The 6,119-nt window shown below is 30.7% G+C and overlaps 1 long non-coding RNA gene across 1 annotated transcript in view; it reads right to left on the bottom strand.

Moving 5' to 3' along the window:
- Positions 1-5,766: 5,766 nt before the first annotated feature.
- The window catches only part of LOC111391328, a 3,895-nt gene continuing 3,542 nt past the window's right edge, over positions 5,767-6,119 (bottom strand). Inside the window, exon 2 of the long non-coding RNA XR_002702099.1 lies at positions 5,767-5,833. This is a non-coding gene — a long non-coding RNA (uncharacterized LOC111391328). The remainder of the gene's footprint in view (positions 5,834-6,119) is intronic.

The raw sequence follows: 6,119 nt of genomic DNA on the forward strand, positions 1-6,119 counted from the left end.
TTTTTTCCTCATTTCAAAGCACGCTAATAGAATGTTTGGACATAAATCATCAAAAACAAGATGTATTAATGAAAGTTTGAGGATAAAAATGCAATGAAAAATGAGAACGTAATTGCAATAATAAACAAATATTGATGACCTTCAATACAATTAAAGATTAGTGCAATAAATAAAATGACGGTTACGTTGGCACAACATTTTTATTAGTTGCACTTGCACTACATTATAATTGTAGTTAAGGTCTTCAACTTTAGCTTATTTGAGCACTTATGTCTCCAATAATATTTTCGTCGAACTTTTATCCTCAACCTTGTATTAATTAGTATATCAAGTTATTGATGATGATTTTTGACCAAATATTATGTTTGATTACTTTGAAATGAGGAACAAATATTTTGTTTAACTGAATTTATTACTTGTTTAAAATAATGGACACATTAGTTTATTACGTTCTTTTAAAGGACTTTTTGGATAAAAATTATTATCAAAGACAGGATGTGTTAATTACTAGAAGGTTGAAGATAAGAATACGAGGAAAAATGTTAGGAATATAAGTGTAACAATGAAAAAAGATTGAAGACCCTAAATATGGTGCAACAAAATAAAACTATAGTGCATACATAATTCCTTGAACAAAAACTGTGATCTTAATATATTTAGCCTTGACATAAAGACATCCACAAATTAGACTAAACTTGTTGCATACGATTTCAAATTCCTTTTATGTCCATAATTCACAAACGAAATAATGTAGCTTTTTGTAGGATAATCGTAGTATAGGATAACACATCTTGTCCATAAAGACAAGATATGTTAATTAATAGAATGTTGAAGATAAGAATTGAACGAAAAATGAATAAAAAATTGGAGATATAAGTGTAACTATGAAAAAAATATTAAATACCTTTTTATACAATGAAAATATGGCACAACAAAAGAAAACTTTAGTGCATATGTCATCAGTGGCGGATCCAGGAAAAAATTCAATACGGGCTAATACGTATAAAAAAAATATTGCACATAAAAAAAAATTTACTTAATTTTTTTTAATGGACATTTGGGCTGAAGGGGACGGGCTGTAGCTGAATCCGCCTATATATGTCATTGACCAAAAACTGTGATCTTAATATATTTAGCCTTAACATAAGACATCCACAAATTAGACTAAACTAGTTGCAGACGATTTCGAATTCCTTTTATGTACATAATTCAAAAACGAAATAATATAGGTTTTTTTGTATGATAATTGTACGATAGGGAACCACCTTCTTTCGACAAAACACTATTCACCTTAGGTGAGGTTTGGCCTATTAATACGGGTGCTGGAAAAATACTTCATAAACACACACACTAAACACATTTTGTATGATTGATGATAATAATGACGATGATAATGTCCTTTCTTTCTTCCCAAATCTCATTACACCCAAAAATAGTATATCGATAGCAAATTCTATATAAATGCTTCCCATATTTGTTTATTTTTAGCCATTTTAATTCGTAGTTGAATCTTTAGATGTCTAAATTGTTCTTTCAAATGACTATCTGTTTACACGTGAAAAATCATATTAAACTTTAATGGTGTGTCCGTTGCCTTATGTCTTCTTCCAAAATGAAAGTGAACTTAGGTTTACAGTTAGACATGATCTAACGGACTCCAGAAAATGTCATAGTTTTTAAAAGATTTTAATTCAAATCAACGGGCTCTAAGTTTGAAAGGTTCTTTAAATTAATAATGATGTTATTCTACTGTTGAATCTTTAGATGTCTAAATTGTTCTTTCAAATGACTATCTGTTTACACGTGAAAAATCATATTAAACTTTAATGGTGTGTCCGTTGCCTTATGTCTTCTTCCAAAATGAAAGTGAACTTAGGTTTACAGTTAGACATGATCTAACGGACTCCAGAAAATGTCATAGTTTTTAAAAGATTTTAATTCAAATCAACGGGCTCTAAGTTTGAAAGGTTCTTTAAATTAATAATGATGTTATTCTACTATCAATTTAAAATTTCTGCAGAAACGTCAATTGAACTACTGCTCTTTCCATTGACGTTGCTGCTTGTGCCAAGAGTAAGCTAAGTTCATGTTTGTCATCTTTTAACAAATTAAATTACTTACTATAGTAACATTCTCCATCACACATTCATACAATAAAATATTTTACACACAAATCAATAAAATTTCTCTAAGTTTCAACCACACATTTTCTAAAAAATACTATTCAAAACTCTACATTTTCTCCCATAATGGAGAAAAACAAGCTCTAAGTAATTTTGCCATTTAAGATTCTAAGTATAGGAGGGAGCAGGGACAAGAATTTTGTATAATCGGTGATTTCAATAATTCTTCCAAGAACAAGTCAATCTTTGTTAGTGATTGGTGGTGGAAAAATAATTCCACGAAAAGTAATCCTCATCAATTTTATAATATGAGAGCTCATGTTGTTATTGCTATTGTAGATAACTTTCTTTCTTTCTCCCCCTTTCCCCCCATTTTCATTCGTTGACAGCAAATGAAATAAAGAAATATAAGTAGATCAACTTAAAAAGAAGAAGAAGAAGAAAAAAAAAAAAGAATAGATATTGTAAAGGTGGCACAATGATGCAAACTCAAGTTCTTTAAAACCCAGTTGAAAATATTTTGCAAAAACGTGTTTTGTGGAATGCGTCTTTACTTATGGAATGAAGGCCTGTGATCTTGCCACGTGTCAACCCCACTTTCCGTTGGATTGCTTGACCTTCTGGTGACTTCCATTTAGGCTTTCTCCTAGGATTAAACGTATTATACACACATTTGATTTTTCTCTCACTACCTCTTGAGTTCTTCGTCTCTTCCTTTTCAAAACCAGAAAAAGGGTCTTTCAATCTTCCTGTTTTGAGAATCTCTCGATGATAAACATTTCTTGAGTGATTTGTATGTTGAGATATTCTGATTTGTTCTTGAGTGAACGATTTGTAATAATCTGTAAGGTTGATTTCTTGTAATCTTGAGTTATTAAGGTCTGAGTGCACCGATTTGTACTCCTTGAATGCTTTGGTTCTGGTTTTCGCTTTGTGGCTACTTATTGTGACAGAAGCTCGAAGGATCTAGATTTACTGCCTTAGGCAATCGTCTAATGAAATTCATTTTTTCAATTCTTGTTTCTCGATTTCAGTTTACTGGATATTTTTATTGTATAAGTCGTTTAATCGTTTGAACCTCCTCTTAACAAATATCATTATGAGGATAATATAAGGATGCAACTTTATCAGCATTAGAAAGTGTTACGGAAGAAGAAGAAATATATATATATATATATATATATATATATATAAGGTTAGGAAAACATTATAGGGAAAATTTCTTTAATTTTTTTTAATACATTGATTCAACTTATTATTATTATTATTTTTTTATTTTTATTTTTATTTTTTTTTGGTAGAACTTGCCATCTTGGTAGATAGAAAAGTACAACAAAATATATCACTAGGCTATAGTTTAATTATAGATCAATTTTATTTCTTAAATAAGAATGTAAGTTAATGACCCAAGTAATTTGGGCCTCTTATTTAGACCAATATTGTTGTTGTATTTTAAAGGGCTATAGACCCAACTCAAAAAAAACAAGGAAGTATTTTGTTGGGTTTTGGAGTTTTAATTTTTCTTTTGAGGCCCCCTTCAAGTTGGAGGCCCTAGGCAATGATTTTGGTTACCTTGGGCCAAGGCCGGCCCTGATAGCCCTCCTGATATCACCCCAATGACAACCTCCCATAGGTAGTTGAAAGAGATCACACCACCCTGAAACATTCGTGAAGCTCAGTGAGTTTGTTAACTTTTAAAATAATGAATGATGGAGTGATACATATGAGATAATATCTTGATAAGTGTGTGATAACTCGAAAAACTTTTAAAATTCAACAGTATCAACAAATTCATCCCACCTAACCAGGATTTTTGAATTTGCATGCCTCTTCTATTTTTAGATGGGAGTATTTATAAATTTTCCTCAAGGCTTTTGGGCAATTCGATCATTATAGGAGAAATGACAGGTAGTGGCCTTATATTGAATAGCTCATAACTGATTCAGTTATAATATCATGCTTAACTCACTTGCGCATGTGCAATTCAAAAATGATTTTTGATAAGCCTGAATGGCAGAGTAGTTCGCCTACTTTGTGCGAACCTTTTACACTTGGTTCTCATTTTGCACCATTTTACGCCCCGCAAGCAGAAAGCAGGGTTCACGAGGTATATTTTTTTGGCTCAGCAACAATTCAAAAATATTCTAAAGAATTTAATAGAAAATAGAAACTTTTTAAAAATTCAATGGCAACTGAAAAATATTCGAGAAACTTAAGCAACAATTGAAATATTTAACCCTCGTTATAATAAAATCATGCCAAGTAATACACATTTGCAGCCTAAATTTTGTAATTTTATCTCAATCCAAGACTTATCACTTGGTCCATCAAAAATTTCTGTTTTTGTTTAACTATGGTTAAGGACTTCTGTTTTTTATGCGTCAATGTTATTCGACAACAGTACACAACTGGCCAATCTTCAAAAATTTACAAGATATATATTTCATTTAGCAATATTATGCATTAATTCGGTAAATGACTTAATTAAATATGTGAAATTGATAGCATGTTACACAAGCTTGACCTTTTATAATTTATATGCCATCTCCCAAACTAATCGCGATAAAATTGTTATGTTTATTCTAACAAATCAAACATTAAATGCATAAATAAATGCATGCGCTTATAAATAATAATTATTGTAATTGTTGCTGCTTATACGCATGCAAATAGTATTTAATTAAATTATTATAGTTATTATTATCGAGATGTAAATGGATTAATAAATATATGTATATTCTGTTTTATTGAATACATTAAATCTGTTGTGAAATATATTAAAATGGTGATTGTTATGGACAAGATAAAAAAAATATGCCTTTCAAACTGCTAATTATTAAATTGATCACGAGCTATAATCAAATTCCTTTTTGTTTTCTCTTTCAATGCTGATCAAGCACCTGTCGAGTGATCTCATCGTCGAGGAAATCCTGTCAAGACTTCCCACAAAGTCCCTTGTCAGATTAAGTGTTGTAAGTAAAACACGGTACTTTCTCATCAGATCTCCTGAATTCATAGCCACCCACTTTAAACGCAATCTCTAAGAATATAGAGGTGAGTGAATAGAGGTGAGTGAATCGTGACTATAGATGATATTAAGCCCCAATTTGTTTCCTATTATTTGTCCATTAAAATGAAAAATATGATTGTTATCCATCACATCAAACCACCATGTTTGATTTTTTATCTCTTGTTTGGGGGTCCATAACGACTATATTTTTCACTCTCATTCTTGCATTAATGTGACTTAAACGTGACCTAAGTCATGCCATATCTTCTCCAATCGGACAATAACCGAGTATTAACCGTGATCATCTTACCATATTTATAATGATTATTTCCTTTACTTATTATTTTGTCCTAGTTTAGTTTATTTCCTTACACAAGCAGATTCTATGTAACGTCCCAATTTTTTTTTATTGAGCATAAACACGGGAACGTTACGAAAACTCATTTTTCTTTAATTAAAAAAAATGCGGAACTATATAAAATTCTTCAATAAACAAATAATTGTAACGTTTAGATTAAAATTATTGAAAGCGTATCTAACCATAAACATAAACTCCTAAGTAATTCAAATAATGCGTTCTAAATTAAAATAAACAAATTGCTAAATTTAAAATGGCAAACTTATTTCTTTTTCTCTATTCTTTATCCACTTGGCAGTCCGCATCACCAATTCTCCACTGTTCCTATCGACCCGAACTAATCTGAAAAATTAATGTAAGAGTGAGTATTAAAAATACCCAGTAAGATACGTGCAAATTTCCATACACAGGTATATAACAAATAAATAATACACTTCATACCGCTCTTCTCTTATGGAGTATATCGGTGATCAAGCGACACACCCATCTTAGGTCCTCTTAATTTTCATGTAGAAATTTCATATCTCTTTCTTTAGAACCCGAAAGTCCACTAGCATTCCATGCATATTTAATCGCACATAAGAGCATAAGGAAACGTAAACACTTTGCACATAAATGTATCTTACCT

Source organism: Olea europaea, chromosome 3, assembly GCF_002742605.1.
Source record: "Olea europaea var. sylvestris chromosome 3, O_europaea_v1, whole genome shotgun sequence".
Lineage (NCBI taxonomy): Eukaryota > Viridiplantae > Streptophyta > Magnoliopsida > Lamiales > Oleaceae > Olea > Olea europaea.